Source organism: Benincasa hispida, chromosome 7, assembly GCF_027475165.1.
Source record: "Benincasa hispida cultivar pf3 chromosome 7, pf3_genome.v1.1, whole genome shotgun sequence".
Classification (NCBI taxonomy): Eukaryota; Viridiplantae; Streptophyta; class Magnoliopsida; order Cucurbitales; family Cucurbitaceae; genus Benincasa; species Benincasa hispida.
The window spans coordinates 50,978,859-50,998,298 of record NC_143484.1 but is presented as its reverse complement, the minus strand read 5'-3'; positions in this window follow the sequence as shown (position 1 = coordinate 50,998,298).

Here is a 19,440-nt window from a genome sequence, read left to right as displayed (position 1 = left end):
TTTGTTAAAAGATGAACAAAATAATAATAACAATAATAATAACTTAAGCCTTTTTCTTCATCCTTATTCAAATTACTTAAGTCCAATGACACGTCTGTTTATATAAGTCTTTCAACTTTCAATTTTCCATCTTTCTAAGTCTTGACTTTTTCGAAAGTTCAAAAACAACTGACCTATTAGATATAACATTGAAATTTATATTTAGTGGGACACTATATAAACTTCCAAACTTTTGTTTAATATATCTGTGAAATAATGTTGAATAGGTCAATGACTTCTATTAGGAACAAAATTGAAAGTTCATATTAGATACTATTTAAAGTTTAAGGACCAAATAGACACAGCCTTGGATTGAAAGTTTGAAACCTATTGAAAACTTTTTAAACTTCGGAAACTAAATAGAGATAAACCTTAAAGTTTATGTACTACACCTTTTTTTTTTTTTTTTTTTTTTTTTTTTTTTTTTTGGTATGAAGATATTGACCTCTAAACCCTAAGAAAAACAATACATTCTAATTATCGTTGTCTTATACTACTCAATTTTAAAGTTTATTTTTTTTAACAAGATTCTAAAGGATAGAGGGATTAGTAGGTGCACCCAAACATCTCAACTTTGACATGTTAATAGCACCTTTATCATATCCCAAATCTAAAAAGCGATGCATTGCCAAAAATCGATGAGTACAATAAGTAAAGTTCAAATCTAGTCATTCATAAACTAAATTGATAATTAAACATTTAGGGGCCGTTTGAGGCACCAACTAAAAATTGGTAGAATGAGTTATTAAAGCCCGCTCCATGTATGGAGCACGAACAATAATAATGGTCTCTACAACTATTTACAATCTACAATTAAGTATAGTAAATATTATTTTAAAATCTTCTTTATTACAGTATTTACTATTTTCACTCATTCTTTTTTTTTTGTTGCTGTGTTTACTACTTCCTATCGAAATAAAAATAATTTACACTTCAAACACAAATTATTTTAATTCAGATAAAAAAAAATGTATATCTTACCGACTATAATAAGAAACTCAACTTGTCAAATGGTTGTTTGATTTAAGAAGGTGTAAAGAAGGTGAAGGAGGGTTAGTAATAAAATAATTTTGGGTGGAAAAAGAATTAGTAAAAAGTTTTGGTCAATATCACGAAGCCCAGTAAAGGTGGGAGGAAAAAAATAACAAGAGTTGTAGTGGTAATAAATTAAGGGATGACAAATGGGAAGACGCAAATCTTGAGATATTTAGTAAAGGGTTATATATTTAAAATATTATATAAAGTTAGTTTAAGTACCCATTTGCATGGGCAATTGGCATGGCTTTGAACAGACTCAAAATCAGCCTGGAATTCTGACACACTTGTCCCATATAATTAATTTAATCATGGTGTCTTTATATATTATATTCTTCAAATATGGGACAGTACTATGAGTCCCATATATTTTCATATTATTTTATCTTGATGTTAGTATTAGACCCCTACTTATCATTATAAATATGTGTATAAGAACTCCTGAGAATGGCTCTTGGCTTTTGGGGCAGTTTAAAATGAAATCTCACACTCACACGATTTTCAAAAAGGTCGTCCTATTTTTTCAACACATTACCGCCTGAAATACTACTATACACAAAAATTATTGTTGAAGTTTATTGGTTAAATTATAAGTTGTAATAATTTTGATCTCTTCAGTCTTCGACTTTCCATCCAAATTTTGAACTTTTTAAATAATTAATTGATTTGTTAGATATGATTTTTAATTTTATATCCAATAAAATTTTAAATTTTGTATTTTGTATTTTGATGGAATATTTAACCTTTTATTTTTTTTTTATAATTATTTGTTTTTTTGGTTACTTGTATTAAAAAGCCAAAATTATATATGTTTAAATCTATTAAAATCACTTTTGAAAAACCTTAATTTTAAGTCTATTTTAAAAGTAGTATCCTACTAGTTTTTAAATTCTTTAAAATCAAGTAAAGTTTTTAATTAATATTTAGTTTTCAAATTATACTTTAAAAAGAATATTTATTTTATATATTTATTTATTTCTCACATATTCAAATTTATTTTCATGAGTCAAGTGCATCAATTTTTTAGGAAAGTGTACCATATTGATTTTTTTAAATAATTTTTTTATTAATATTTAAAATTAACCTATAACAAACATAATTTATCATATTAAACAATTATTTAAAATTTTAAATTACAAAAAAAATTTTAAAAAACGATTATAAGTCTATTTTAGTAATTACATCTAAAATAAAATATTTTTGTATTTATTACCAAATACTCTAACCTATTTTTTCAAGTTTAAGCTGAAATTTACCAAATATTAATTTACTTATTTTCACAACTGTTTTTTTTTTTTTTCTAAAAGCATAGTTGTCTGCCACTATTTAAAAAGTTACAGTAATCCCAAACGAAACTTAAGTCTATAAATAGTCATTCCATCTTTTATTAACTACTTTCTACTCGTGTTTTTAAACATTGAGCCAAATTTTGGGGGAAAAGGAAATATTTTTTAAAAAATTATTTTTGTTTTGAAATTTAGTTAAGAATGCGTGAAATTAGATGTGACGGAGAAATTGAGATGAAACGAGCACAATTTTAAAAACTCAAATAGTTATTAAACATGGAATTAGAGACTAAAATTTGTGGTTTAAAAGTTGTGGAACTAAATATTAGGAAGTAAATATATAATATAATGCAAAATATTTGATATAAAAACCAAAGGAAGAAATAATGGTGAAAAAATAGATTGAAAAGAAATGAGAGATATTTTGTAAGGAAAAAGAAGAAAGCAAGGCACCTGACCTGTCTCGTGCTTCTCCCAAATTGGGATCATATCCCTCATTAATGAATAATGACTCTCTCTTCCATTAATGCCCCCCCATTTTTCTCCTCTCTATTTTTTTAAAATTATTATTTATTTATTTTATTATAGGGGAAAAAAAAATGCTATAAGTTCTCTCTCTCACTGATTTCAATATTGAAACCACACGTTCACTACAATTCTTCTTTTTGGAGGTATTTGGATTTGTGAAATTGATTATTAGGGACTTCGTGTAATGTTATTTTAGGGATCATTAGTCTAATGTTTCTGTTTCCGCGTTTTTTTTTCCCTAATCTTTTTTAGAAATACATAAGTTATTATTAATGTTGATTATAAAAATGAATTTATCCAAACGATGCCTATTAGACATATCAAATAATATCCAACTTTGTTCTATTAGAGCTCATATGTACTCAAATACATGTCAAAATAAATTTTCTCCTCCATTGATGTAAATATAAGTGCCATGTCTATCAATTTAAAAAGATATTATATCAATTATTCAAGCAAAATAAGTGAAAGAACGTCAATTCAATACGACATGTTTTAAGGGAAACTAAAAACATTTTTATATTTATTAATTTTGTATATATTATTATCGAATAATTAGCATGATAAGAAATAAAAAAATAAATAGACACCAACAAACCCAATGAAAAAAATAAACATAAAAGAAAAAATTAGATAAGAAAAAGATTATAAGAAAAATATAATTGGAATAACCCCTAATTAATTTTAACAATACTATTACAAGAATATGAGGTTGAATTATGTCTTAACCACAAAAAATGGTAGAAAAAATAAAGGATGAAAAATGATCTTTTTCGTCTATGAGTTTATAGTAATAAGTGCATTTATTTTTCCTAAGATTTTAAAATAAACCCTTTTAGTTTGTTTTAAAAAAAGAGAAAAACTTAGGTGCTCCCTTGAATGCACTTATGTGAATGCATTTCAAATATAGTCTAATAAAATATTGCTACGTGATATTTTTTATTTTTTTAAAAAATAATCTTTTTTTTAATTTTTTTTTTTGTGTGGTATAGATGTGGAGAGCACACAAATAACTGCACCTAATAATTAAATAAGTTTAAATGATTTATGGTACCGTTTAGAGATTTTTTTATTACATGTCATTCTATAAACAAAGAATAACAATGATAATAAGAAATCTAATTTTTCCCCTCTAATCTCTCTTTCTCTCTCCTCCCTCCACCCGTCTTTCTTTCTTCTTCCTCTTCCTCTTGTCTTCTCTCTTCTTTTAAGGATAGTTTTTTTTTTAAAAAAAAAATAAAATATGACCTGTTAACATATCAAATAATAATAATAAAAAAAATTTAATGGTGACATAGATGTTTAGAACCTATTATTAAAAATTGAGAACCAAAAGAGTCTATTTTAAAGTGTTAAAAACTAAATACACTTATTATTGAAAATTCAAAGACTACAAAAGTAATTATGTCAAGAACAAATAAGTTAATTAAAAAAGACAAAAAAAAAACATAAAATTTAACCCTCTGTATATAAGATTAATCTTTTTACTTTACCCCTGGTTGGTATGCATATGTCCATATAACTAAAAAAACAATGAAAGCAATGGTGGAGTAAGAACTAACAAGTTAAGTTTGGAGAGACTGAAATTACCTCGAAAGGTAAAAATTAAAGCGAGAAAACCCAGAGAGAAAAAATAACATGAAATAAAAAGCAATATGAGAAAGTGGAAATAAAATAATATTTACAGAGAGAAATTAAAGGAAAGAAAGAGACAGACAACATAAACTGACACAAAAGCAAAATTCATACATACGAATACATACAAGAGACAAACTTTAGTAAGTAAAAATTTTAGAAGAAAGATTACAAAGAATCATATTTTTTGAAAAAAAGAAGACAAATTTGGCAGAGTTGAATGTGAAAGTAGAGAAAGTTTGGTGTTTTACTGAGATTCTTCTTACCTTTTATTTATTTATTTAAAAAAAAAAGAATTCCAAATTGTAAACAAATAGCATTTTTTTGTACATAACAAGGAATGGTCAGAATTTAAGGGTTCAGAGTTGCACGTGAACTTCTTTTCTTTTAATTTTCTTTGCCTTTTATCATTGTGTTATCTCATTTCACATTTCCCCATTTGTTTTTTCCCTTTACGTTTCTTCATCACTACAAACCAAAACTCCCCCACGTGGTGTCTCCTTAACTTTATATCTAAGTTTTCTTTTTTCTTCCTCTTCTTTTTTTTTTTTTTCTTCTTCTTTTTTTGTTAAATTATAAAAAGCGTTCTTCAATAAAAAATGTTTATGAAGTTTAAAAAATTTCAACAAAAGAGTTCACATTAAGTTTTGGATTAATACCGTTAAAATTTTATTAAAAAAATATCTATAAACTTTCAAAACGTTTAAAAAATACTCTTAACTTAATAAAAGTTCAAAAATATCTTAACTGTTAGTATTTGAACAAAAATCGTTAATTTCTTGTAATAAAAATAATTTTAAAATTTTAAAAATGCTCATATCAATTAATTTGTTTGAAATTTTTTTATGTTAGAAAAAAACCAGTTTTAAAATAAATTATATAGATATCCTCTTTTTTTTTTCATATAAGTAATCTCATATTTTTTTTTATTTTTTCAATTCTTAGTTTACACAAATGTTTTCAATAACCAAAACATATTGAAACGCTACGACAGACCCCCTCACGAAGCACTTTGGAGAGCAAATTAGAAGGAGTGTCTCTTCATGCACACGTATCAAATGGAGAGCGTTGTGGCGCCGCAGGGCAGCACTGCAACGCTTGCTTATCAAACTGTCTCTATGAATGACGCGGGGCACAAGTGTCGTAGCGTTTAAGCAATGTCGTGCCTCCCCTTGCTCGGTTTCACCATTTTGCCTTTTGTTGCTTGCTAATTGCTCAATTTAAGCCTGAATAGCATCCGAAACGTCCCGACAGCTTCTTTTGTTTGATAACCTATCTAAGAATTAAAATAAATATTAAATTCCTAAGAACCAACACAATTCATGCTGAGACTTTTTTAATTTGACTATTTATCGTTTTGGTATGTTTCAAGTCGAGATTTTGATTTTGAAATTTTGTGGTATTTTATGTTTTAACTTAAAATTTTGGTTTTTATTTTGGTTGTTTAGAAAATTAGTGTAAGCTAAGAATTAAAAAAATAAGAGAAATATGAGAGTACACATATACGTAAAATGAGGATATCCATATAATCTATTTTAAAATTAGTTCTTTTTGAACTTAAGAAAACTTCAAACAAATTGATCACTTCATTTTTTATTTAAAAAAATTTTTAAAGTCATTTTTGTCATGAGAAATTAACAGTTTTTGTTTAAATACTAACGGTGGAGATATTTTTGAACTTTTATTAAGTTAAAGTTAATTTTGAAACATTTTGAAAGTTCAAGGGTATTTTTTAAACAAAACTTTAACGGTTTCCATCCAAAACTAACGGCAAGCGTATTTTTGAGCACCTTCTAAAAGTTAAATGGTATTTTTGAAACTTTTGAAATTTCATGGACATTTTTGACAAAAGTGTAAAGTTTAGGGGTATTTTTTATCCTGCCATATTATTAATATTAAAGGGGTTTGGAGTGGGAGGGGCCCTCATTGTAAATTCATATATATGTATGTTTATTATGTGTATATATTTTCAAACCTTACATTAGTGCATTTAAGAATATGGGGACATCTCATTTCCATTTTCTTCTTCAAACTGTTTCAAGATATCTCATAATAGTTGTTTGTGTTTCCATTTCATCTTTTGCTTTTTCAGTATTAACTTCTAACTCCTTTTTATTTTGTTAAACTTCACTAAATATCTCTCAATCAATAGGATATGTTTCATTTTAACTTCATTACCTTTTCAGTGTAGAAGTCTATCCATTAAAGTTATGCCTTCAAAAGCAATCAACATTTTTTTTTTTTAATTGGTTGGTTTTCTCGCAAACTTTTACCATGAAACTTTTTTTTTTATATTTTATTTTTTTTATTTTTCAAAACTTGATATAGATTTGGAAAAGACAATAGAAAGTAGATGATATAATATTAAATTTACCTTAATCGATTAACTTAAGATTTTAGGTTTATCAGTGGTTTAAGATAGTATCATAACAAGTGTGGTTCAGAAGGTTCCATGCTCATATTCCTACAAGGTTATTTCATCTCTAATTATTAAATAAAATATTAAATTTACAGTTCAGTAAAATAATGAATGAAAACAACGTTTATAAAATTAAATCTTAAAAAACAAAATTGTTATCAAACTGTATTTTTAAATATATATTTTAATTAAATTCTCATATAATTTACGATGTGTGACGAGTAACAATAAAATATAAATTAAAAAGAAAAAAAATATGTATGAAGGTAGATTGAAGGAAGCAAATTAGAAAAGGTGATATGAGTAGTTACAGCTTGGTGTGTCACAGTGAAAGATATTAAAAAGATTTGATGTCTAATAATTAATTAATGTTGTTGTTGACTAACATAAGCCAGCTAAGGTTGTTTCCTCAACTTCAACGTTATTATGTTCCACTACTCTCCTTCACCGCCATTTCTTAATACCACTACAATAATTTAATAAACCTTTAATTTTTACTATATTAGATATTTCTTTTTATTTTATATCTTGCTATGTATTTGTGATGTGATACCTAAAAATTTGATAGCTGAAATTTATATCATTTTTTCCGATTATTTAAATAATTGATCTGTTAAATTGTAATTTATATTATATGTGGAGTTGAATTAGGAGTTTGAGCAATTTACCTAAAATGGATTCAAATCAACGAAACTGAGAAGAATAATACGCATCAAATTGGGCTATTTTAGTTTTGGGCCGACTCAAAGTACAGCAAATGCTATGTGGTCCTGGGCCGGACCAATGGGCTTCCGAATTATACGAGGCCCACGCGCATGAAAATTATGTTTTCACAATCTCATTGTGAACGACCAAGGAGATGGTGTAGATTTGCATTGACAAGTCATATCTCATTACTCCCTTTCCAAAAACATGTTTACAAGGTGTGCAATTAGAGAGGTCCAAAAAGTCCGGGACCTGCCCCGAACGGGGTGGAGAATCCTCAAATACACGGGAAAGGGGAGGAAGTGGAGAATTTTTTCCCCATTTACAATATGGGGACGGGAATATATTCATATTAATAAAATAGGATCCTCTAATATATATATATATATATATATATATAAGATAATTATGTATATATTCATATTAATATTGTAGACTTTATTAAGATAATTATTGATGTTTTAATTATTTAAGTTCAAGATTTTAATTACTTTAATTCTTTAGATGTTGTAATATTTAAAATATGATCCTCTAATTGTTGAATTTTAATTTTTATAAATTATGAGAATTTAACATTTTAATTATATCTTTTAAATTGCATGTATATTATTATTTTAATTTGTAAAATTGATAATATTTCATTTAAATGAAAATTCTATTGAAAATGTTTAAAGAATTGTAAAAAAAAAAAAATATCTAATTGAAATTAAAAAAATATTAGAAAAAAATAAAGGCGGGAAATTTTTCCCTGCGGGGAACCTGATCCCTGTGGAATTCACGCAGTAAATCCCCGCGGGGATGGGGAATGAAATAGGAGGCATGGGCGAGGATGAGCAAGACTTCTCCATCCCCGCCCCCGCCCCGTGGACATCTCTACGTGCAATACACATAAAATCTGAATTATTTTTTTAAATATTGATTTTTTAATATATAATAAAAAATATTATACAATTTTATTTTAGTTACCATCCACTTTTAAAAGTTAGATAACGTAACAATTTTTATTTAATGTTCTCATATTATTTCTTTTTTTTTTTTTTTAAAAAAATATCTTATATCCAGTACTCTAGTAATTAAATCATTGAAATAATATGTTAATATTTGAGTATTGCAATATATATAATGCAATAATTTTTATTATAATATTACTATATATCTATTGTGAAGTCACACGAAAGATACATTATTTGACCACATTAATTACTATCTTTATTCAATTAAATTTTATGTATTTTATTTTGTAATTTTCTAAACTTTAGATCTCATAGAATTATTTTTTTTAACAATGTAAATACAAGTATTTATTTATTTTTTCTTTTACACATGCATCTCACATATACATTGGAAGAATTAATGCACCAATCCGATGTGTGTAACTACCTCTACCTCGAACAGATATATCCAGTTGGTATCATTGCATCCTACCTCAAAGAGTTGCATCTTGACAACATCAATTGCACTTGTTCGACGTTAGAATTTATTTTTAAAATATATAAATTTAATTTGTAAACTAAAAATTGGAAAAGTCACCTCCAATTTTTTTCAAATAAACACCTACACTAAGAAAGTCACAACCACTCAACAAAGGGCAATATAGGAATTTATAAAAATGTAAGGACAAAAGGGCATGTAAAGATTCTCCCTACATAGCCCTTTTTAATATAACAGAGATTGTTTTGTTTTGTTTTTTGTTTTGTGTTCTTTAAGATAAATAGCCCAAAAGGTAGCAACTCAAACAAACGCCTAGATTACATGTTGAGCCATAATCAAAGTAAACCACTCAGGATAAGAAGTTTGAAGAACTTTATACTCCTAATCCTCTTTAGCTTTACACATAATACAGTGAGCCAACTCATTTTGACTACAATGAACATGAGAGAGAGAAAGGAACAATTCTCAGATCACCCATTCGTTCCTTAGCCTCAACAATCAAGAAAGAAGCTTCCGAAATGTTGACAACAACATCATTAAAAGATTAACAACCTCCAAACAATCAGACTCAACTAAAATATTTGAGATCGATAGGGAAGAAAAACTCTCCAGAATGGAGCATATAGCCATCGCTTCAAGTGCCTTCACCTCCTTGTAATGGGTAGGGGTGTTCATGGATTGGATTGGGTTGGGTTGGGTTGAAAGACTTTTTAGACCCAACCCAATTGTTCGGGTTGTAAATTTTTTCAATCCAAATAAGCCTTATTAAAAAATGAACCCAACCCAACCCAACCCAACCCAACCATGAAATATTTGGGTTGGTTGGTTCGGGTTAATTGAGTCATTTATTTAAAATTTTGTTCTAAAAAGAAGTAAAACATAAATATGTAAAAATCTCATTTAGTTATTTTCATATATTGAATTAAGATTAACTACTCAATTTCAATTTATATAGTGAATTTTCTTTCTAAAGTGCAAAGAAACTACTTTTAAGAGTTGTTGAAGAATAAATTATTAAAAAAATATTGGAATTAAATAAAATTAGAATCAATATATGTATAAATAATTGTGTTATAAGTAACAAAAACTATATTTTTTAAAGTTAATAATAAATTCGGGTTGGTTTGGGTTATATTAAGTTAACCCTTGAACCAACCCAACGCATAAAATTTTCATTTATTTGAACCCAAATGAGTTGATAGCCCAACCCAAACAGTACGGGTTAGGTTGGGTTGATCGGGATTTTTGAACACCCCTACAACGGGAGATGAATTTCCATATAGGATGTTTTGTTGTTTCCACATTATCCTTATTTTAGCCATTTCAGGGTGGGGGGCGGGCTTCGGCCTTCCATAAGATTGCCACAATAACCTTATAGTGTCACCAAAGAACGAGCTAACTACAGTTATGTTAGTGAATTTTACACACGAAAAAAGCACTTTTAACAGTAAAACTCTCTTTTTATCCAAGTCCCAAATTATTTCGTCCTCCTGTTGTCCCCTCAAAAGTTGGATTTGAAGGATCTTGTTTGTATTGGCTTGAATGAAACTCGATTTAATCAATTCTTCATTTCATCCTCCTGTATCATAATGAAGATACACCACAGTTCATCCAGGCAGATAATAGAGTACCATAAAAGGCACTCTGCTCCCTCTGGGAGCCAAGGTTCCCTATCGTTTTGTATAAGTTGTCCACGTCCTACTTTTCATCGATAGTCTTACTTGAACAAAGATCTTCTCCACAGGATACTTCTCAAAGCAAGGGAATGGTAATGACCAAACCTTGTAGTTAGAAAATTTCAGTTTTATTTTTTTAGTACAACAAATGTGGAGTATAGAAGTTTAATTTTTTTTTATCTAGGAAGAGTGAGTATATATCAACTCTTGGTGAAATATGTTAATCTAAAATTCATTTAGAGCTCAAAGTAGGAGTATTCTTAGATTGGATTGGATTGGTTTGATACACTTTGTAGAAAAAAAAACTCAAAATTTCCTGGATTGAGGCTATAAAGGATTTAAACTTGATATAAACTTTTGAAATGCTATGGTCTCAATATATATATTTAAAGAATAATTAAAAAAAAAAACTAGTGTAAACCATATCAAATTTTGGATTTAATTGTTTTTTCTTAAACAAATCTCTAATCTTTAAGATACTATTTGATAACTACTTCATTTAACTTTTTTCAATTAAAAGATCAAATGTCTTCTTCACCGTCATACTCAATAATTATCTAACGGTCATACGGTGTAGACTTTTCTTAATCCTTGCAAAATTTTCATCGTCCCCAAAACAAAAGTAAAAACTTATGTAAACATTCCATAGTTTTGCAATTTTCACCTACCAAGCACACTGTAGTGTAAAACACATGGAGTTATTTATAAAAAAACACCTCACCTTACACGTTCTTCAACTTTCTCTCTGTTAACATGAAGTTTTCAGGATTTTGTCTACCAGTCAAGAGAATACCAAGGATATGGAGCTCTGCTAGGGTTTGAAGCATAAAGGTAGAAAGGTGATCACATGATAGAGAATTATAGATGATTTCAAAGGAGGAGGAGGAGGAGGAGAAATAGAAGAAGAAAAAGAAGAAGAAGAAAAATAAGAAGAAGAACACAGAAGCAATTGCATGGTTCGATCAATAAGACCTACATCCATGGAGAATATCAAAACAGTAATTCTATTCACAAGTTTGGAGAAGATTACAGAAATAATCAGATGAGTTTTTACTTTTCACACTCTCTGTTTTTATACTTATCTCTCTTGACTTCTCAATTCTGATTTTACTTACTTTTTATAGTTGATATGTTCTTCAACTATTTACAATTGAATTTATAACTAATTTTTATTTCAAAATAAAGAAGAAATTAAGCTTGTATCTCTTCAAATTTTTACTTTAAAAGACAGAATCATTTTGGATGATTACTTGCTCCTTTCTTCTTCTTCTAATTTTACTTAGACTTGGTACAACCAATCAACCCAAGGCATTTTTGAAATTTCATATGGATTATTGGTTTTGTCAACATATCAGTTGTATTTTCAGAGGTATGGACCTTTAATACTTCGACTTCCTCTTTCTCACTTTGTTCTATGATGAAATGGAATTTGATGTCTATATGTTTTTATTGTTGTGATATTATTGATTTTTGGATAAATGTATTGCGGATTGATTATCACATAATATTTTTACTGATTTCTGATGGATTCCATAGTCATTTAGTAGTCATTTAAGCCAAATCTCTTTTTTTATTGCTTATGAAAGAGCAATGTACTCGGTTTCAGTTGATGATAGAACAACTAGTAGTTGGAGAGTGGCCTTCCTACCAAGTAGATTTCCACCTAGCAGAAATAGATAGCCACTTAATGACCTTCGTTTATCTAAATCACATGCGAAGTTTGAGTCAATGAATTCATAGATTTCACTGTTATTAGCTTGATTCACTTTATATATCAAACCAGTTTCTTGAGACTCTTTAAGATACCTTAGTATTCATTTTGATGCCTCCCAATGCCTTTTCTCTGGGTTTACCACATACCCACTCACTAAACTTGTAGAGTGGGATAGGTTAGGTCTAGTAGAGATCATTAAACACATCAGACTCCCTACTATTTGTGAATAAGGAATCTTTGATATGTAATTTATATGACCCACTTCTTCAGTTTAGGGGAATTGGTAGAGGATAGTTTAAAATGACTAGTTAAAGGGGTTGTCACTGATTTGACATCAATCATATTGAATCTCTTTAGGATTTTACTGCAATAGTTGTTTTGATTTATAGTTAGAGATTCTTTACATCTGTCCCTGTTGATTTCTATTCCCAAAATTCTCTTGGATTCACCTAGATCTTTCATGTCAAACTCTTCTTTAAAGGAGGTTTTAACATTTTTAGGTATGACTTAGTTTTCCCAGCAAGCAACATGTCATCCATATTCAGTAAGAGATAGACTGTGGAAGAGTAGGATTTAGTATTCACATAAATAAAGCTATCAAATGAACTTCTTTTGATGTCAATGTTGGTTATAAAGATATCAAACATTATACCAACATCTTGGGGATTGTTTTAGCCCAAGATGGACTTCTTTAGGGGACACACCAATTCTTCCTTTCCTTTCCTTTCCTTTTATATCCTTAAGGTTGTTTCATATAGATTTCTTCTTCTAGTTCACTATGTAGGAAGGCTGTTTTTACATCTAGTTGGTCTAGTTCCATATCATTCTGAACTATTAGGGATAGAACAATACAAATGGAGGTTTGTTTTAGTACAGAGGAGTGTTGGGGTTTGTTCCCTAAAGTCTCGTGTCTAGTAGTATGTAGACAACTTTGTACGAACACTTGTGATGTATAATATAAATGATATTTACTTCACTACTTGACTTTGCATATTTAGATTTTACCACAAACCAATAAACTTAATATCTTTGGTTATTTGTATGTAACTTAAGCATGTATGTGGTGACATATAAGTGGATCATGTCTTGAGTGATAACCAAAATGGTCTGTAGTATATGGATATAGGAGGGAAATCTTATCCTGGTAACGCTACGGATGTGGCCTACTTTGGAATGGTCATAAGTGTTGTGTCTTGTCAAAGATAGTCTGATCCTGATCATTCGTGTAGGGGACATGCGGGCGGGGACATCCTATACAAAGAGTTTGTATAAGACCTGTTAACGTCTTGTTATATAATATCGTTCATAACTGAGACTTCACTTCACTAGGATGACCATAGGTAACATGACCTCAATCTTGAGTGAGTTGGGAACTCTTGCCATTGAGGGCGGTCCTTTGATTTGCATGGGTGCGAGTGGCCAGAACGCCGACTCAAACTTACCATTTTAGGAATTTGGCTGATTTGGGAGCTGGGAACTCAGTTACACAAGATGGAATTCACTTCTTCCCCGAGGCAGGGGTAAGTAGATAGATAGCTCCCTTAAGGGCTGATTCCAGAGCTTGAACGATGTGACGCCACACACCTTTTCATGGCCCAAGAGGTGTTCATACATAGTAGGACTATATTGTATTGTTTATTAGAGGGATTAGTGGTACTTGAGGAGGAAGATGTAATTACAGGGGCAAAACGGTAAATTGGCCTGCTGTAATTACGAGCATCTGTGAAGGGTCATCGTACTGTTGATTGGTTTAGTTCCAAGAGTTGTTTCTGTCTAATAGTTGAGAATCTCTCATCCTAGTGAAGGGCCATTTGATCACCCCACCGGTGACGTTGGTCCTGCCTCACTGGGGCATCATTGCAAAATAGAAGTCTTTTCACTTAGGGTACTTGGAATCTGTTTTGTTAAAAATTAATTGGTTAATTAAAATGTGGTTTTTGCAAAGTCTTATAAAAGGTTATTCGTTTTTTTTTCAGCAACGGTTTTTTAATGGCATCAGCCACTATCAATTTTCTTAGCATCGAAAAACTGAATGGCCAAAACTATTCAAGTTGGAAACATATGCTCACGACGATACTCATCATCGAAGATTTGAAGTTTGTCCTTATGGAGGAATGTCCACCTATTCCACCTTAGGATGCTACTCGAAATGTTCGGACAGCGTACGAGTGTTGGACATGGGCAAATGAGAAGGCCCGAGCCTATATTCTGGGCAGTCTTAGTGACATTTTGGCCAAGAAATACGAATCCAAGGTCTCAGCTCGTGAGATCATGGAATTCCTGCGGGGAATGTTCGGACAACCGTCTAGACAACTCAAGCATGAGGCTCTGAAACACATCTTCAGGTCCAAAATGGAGGAAGGCACCTCTGTTCGTGAATACGTGCTGAATATGATGGTCCACTTTAACACGGCGGAGATGAATGGGTCTAAAATCGATGAGGGTAGTCAGGTTAGCATTATCCTACATTCATTGTCAGAGAGCTTCCTCCACTTTGTTAGCAATACGATTCTTAACAAAGTGGAATACTCCCTTATCACTCTCCTTAACGAGTTGCAGACTTACCAATTTTTGCTGAAAAGTAAGGACAAAAAGGGAGGTGAGGCAAATGTTGTCTCGTCTTCTAAAAGGTTCTATTGAGGTTCGACCTCAGGAACAAAGTCTGCACCTTTTACTTCTAACTCTGGGAAGGGGAAGAAGAAGAAGGGTGGTAAAGGGAAAGGGAATGTGCTTGCTAACCCGCCATCTGTCGCCCAGAAGAAGCGTCCATTGTCGGTTGAAAAAGGAAAATATTTCCACTGTAACTAGGACGAACACTAGAAAAGGAATTGTTCTCGTTATCTGAAGGAAAAGAAGGCTGTCAAGGCTAAGGCCAAGGAAAACAAAGAGGATTAGATCCTGGCGACAGTTGGAGGCTGATGAGATGACGTTGTGAGTAGGCATCGGGCACGTCGTCTTAGCTGTGGCAATGTGAGACATCCAGTTTACTTTACAGAATAGGTTTCTTATATTAAAAGATGTCTTTGTAGTTCCTGAACTATAAAGGAACCTTATTTCTGTAAAGTATATGTTACAATCCAATTACACTATTTCTTTTAAATTGAATAAAGTGTTTATTTGTAAGGATGGTGTTGAAATTTGTACAACTAAACTGGAAAATAACTTGTACGTGCTAAGTCCTTTAGCCGTAAGTTTCTTCCATAACATAGAGATGTTTAAATCTGCCATAACTCAATCTAAATGCTAACGGATTTCTCCAGAACCTTGTTGGACATGGTTTGTTCGATGATGAGTTACGCTTCCTTATCGAACTCGTTTTGGGTTTTTGCAATGGAGACTGCGGTATACATTCTCAAATGTGTTCCTTCTATGAGTGTTGCAAGAACACCTCTGAAGTTGCGAAACGGGCGTAAAAGAAGTTTACTTCGTTTCCACATATGGGTTGCCCAGCATATGTGCTTAAGGCAAATTCTGAGAAATTGGAATCACGATTGAGGTTATGCCTCTTTGTAGACTACCTCAAAGGTACACGAGGAGGTTACTTTTATGATTCGTCTGAAAACAAGGTGTTTGTTTCCATGAACGCCACTTTCCTGGAGGAAGATCATAATAGGGAGCACTGTCCACGTAGTAAAGTCGTGTTAAGTGAGCTTTCCAAAGAAACTATTGAAACTTAAACAAGAGTTGTTGAAGAACCTGATTCATCAACCAGAATTGTTGATGATAGTTCATCTGGTAGGTCGGTTCCACCTCAAGATTTGAGGGAACGTCGACGCAATGGGAGGGTTACAAATCCACCTGATCGCTATCTAGGTTTCACGGAAATCCTAGCTATGGTGACAGATGGTGATGTTGAGGATCCGTTATCCTATAAATAGGCAATGGAGGATGTTGACCAGGATGAATGGGTCAAAGCCATGAATCTCGAGATGGAGTCAATGTACTTCAACTCGGTATAGGAACTTGTAGATCAGTCTGATGGGATAAGACCTATAGGTTGTAAATGGATTTACAAGTGCAAACGGGGTGCTGATGGGAAGGTGCAAATCTTCAAGGCTAGGCTTGTGGCAAAGGGTTATACCCAGGTGGAAGGAGTGGATTGTGAGGAGACTTTCTCACCTGTTGCCATGTTAAAGTTAATCCGCATGATAGTGTATCAAGGTGAGGTGATCGTCATGAAGATCGCCTCGGAGAAAAATGTTGCTGATTCGTTTACGAAGGCTCTCACGGCTACAGTGTTTGAGGGTCACCTTCAAAGCATGGGTCTACAGGATTGCCTGTGGTTGGACTAGGGTAAGTGGGAGATTTTGTTGCACTGGGTTTTATGTCCTAGTTTATTGTTTTGTGCCTGTCTACTTGTACTCCCCACTTTTCTTTAGGACAAGTGGGAGATTGTTGGGGTTTGTGCTCTAAGTCTCGTGCCCAGTAGTTTGTAGACAACTTTGTAGGAACATTTGTGATGTATAATATAAATGATATTTGTAGACAACTTTGTAGGAACACTTGTGATGTATAATATAAATGATATTTACTTCACTACTTGACTTTGCACATTTAGATTTTACCACAAACCAATAAACTTATTATCCTTAGTTATCTGTATGTAACTTAAGTATGTATGTGGTGTCATACAAGTGGATCATGTCTTGAGTGATAACCAAAATGTTCTGTAGTATATGGATATAGGAGGGAAACCTTATCTTGGTAACGCTACAGATGCGGCTCGCTTTGTGGAATGGTCACAAGTGTTGTGACTTGTCATAGATGGTTTGATCGTGATCATTTTGTGTAGGGGACATGCAAGCGGAGGCGTCCTATACAAAGAGTTTGTATAAGACCTGCCCATGTAGTGTTAACGTCTCGTTATATAACACCGTTCATAACCGAGACTTCACTTCACTAGAATGACCATAGGTAACATGACCTCAATCCTGAGTGAGTTGGGAACTCCTGCCATTGAGGGCAGTCCTTTGATTTGCATGGGTACGAGTGGCCAGAATGCCGACTCAAACCTACCATTTTGAGGATTCGTCTGATTTAAGAGCTGGGAACTCAGCTACACAAGATGAAATTCACTCCTTTCCCGAGACAGGGGTAAGTAGATAGATAGCTCTCTTGAGGGCTGATTCCAGAGCTTGAACAATATGGCGCCACGCACATTCTCATGGCCCAAGAGGTGTTCACACATAGTAGGACTATGTTGTATTGTTCATTAGAGAGATTAGTGGTACTTAAGAAGGAAGATGTAATTACAGGGGCAAAACGAAAAATTGGCCTACTATAATTACGAGCATTTGTGAAGGGTTATCGTAATGATGATTGGTTATATCCAATGGACATAGAAATATATCTATGACAAGAAGAGTTCAACTGTCGGTCTTTAGTGGAATGCCTGGCAGTTAACAGATGATGGATATCGTGACTAAATAGTTTAGTCAGCTATTCACATACCGTTGGAGCTTCGAGCCTAGGTTCATAAGGTCCCCTTGGTAGCTTGGATACAAGTTAAGAGTCAGTTTTTGGGTCAATTTGAAATGTTCAAATTGAAAAGGAGGAGTTCGATTATGTATGAGATACATTAATTTGGAAGAAATTGGATAAAATATGATTTATATATAGTAAAGGAAAAATGTTATAATTAATATATGACATTAATTTATAAGTTATGAATGTGATAAGATCACATTCATTGGACGGTTATAAAGGAAATGGAAGGTGCCTTTTCGTTCTAAATATCGGATGAGTGCATTATAAATAACAGATGGTGTGTTGATCTTGGTGTGCGTGGATATTATGAAGAAGATAGTGTCATCGTTTAGAAAATTAGTGTCTATACGATAGTGACTCCACGATCGGTTACATATACGATATTTCTAAGTGATCACATACCAATTACACCATCGTACGCTATTATCCAAACGATCGTTTAGCTCCTAATATTTACTAAACGAGCGTATAGACGATCACTTAGTTTTTTCTACGCGATCGTTTGGACGATCGCTCACCCTTTTTCTCGTGATCGTTTGACGATCGTTTACTTTTACTACACGATCGTATACTTCATCTAAACGATCAAGCATATTGTCTATGCGATAGACGACTACATCTCCCACTTGCTTGATCATTGTGTACAGCCTCTCTTCCTCTTTCCCTCTACCAAATCCGAACAAAGCCCACACTTTGGATTCTCACTCAAAGAATACTGAGGGCTCTGAGTGGTGTTGTCTTCTCCGTTTCCTTCTATCCGAGTGGTGATTGTTCGAGGTAGACGGTTGGGCTCAGACTCGCTGTGAAGAAGAAATCTTCACCTAGTATGATTTCTTGATCCCTTTAGCATGATGAAAGTATGTTTGAATGTATATACGGCAATTCTCACAATGAATTGGAAAGATCCACTTCCGCTCGTAGGTACTCTTGAATAAGAGTTCCTCCAGGGAGAATATCTCATTGTAGTCTATTCATTCTCTTTGGGAAAAACCCTTGGCAACTAACCCAGCTTCAAACTTTGAGGGCCTAACTCTTGGAATGCCTTCTTTAGTTTTAGAAATCCACTTACAAAATATTGGTTTATAGCCTTTAGGTAGTTTGACAAGGTTCAAGTGTTAATCATTAGGGGGTGAATCTCCCCATTCATTGCATTTATCCAATCCCTAGCATTAGAGCAACTAGTAGCTTCATCAAAAGTAGTGGATTCTTGATCATTTGGTTGAACCATAACACTTAAAGCTACATTTACACTATCAGCCTCATTGTACTTAGAAAGAGGAACAATTACCCTTCTCTATCTATCTCTTGCAAGAGAGTAGTTTGGAAGGTCATCTTTCTCTTGTGGGCTTTCCTCTTCAGAATCATCAGATTAGTGTCCGCTAGATTCAACTTTTGTTGAGGTACTCTCATTTGTTTCTCTGTTATTTAGAGGTAACTCCACCTCAATTTGAGTAGTTTCAATGAGAACTTCTCTCTCAGCTTTCT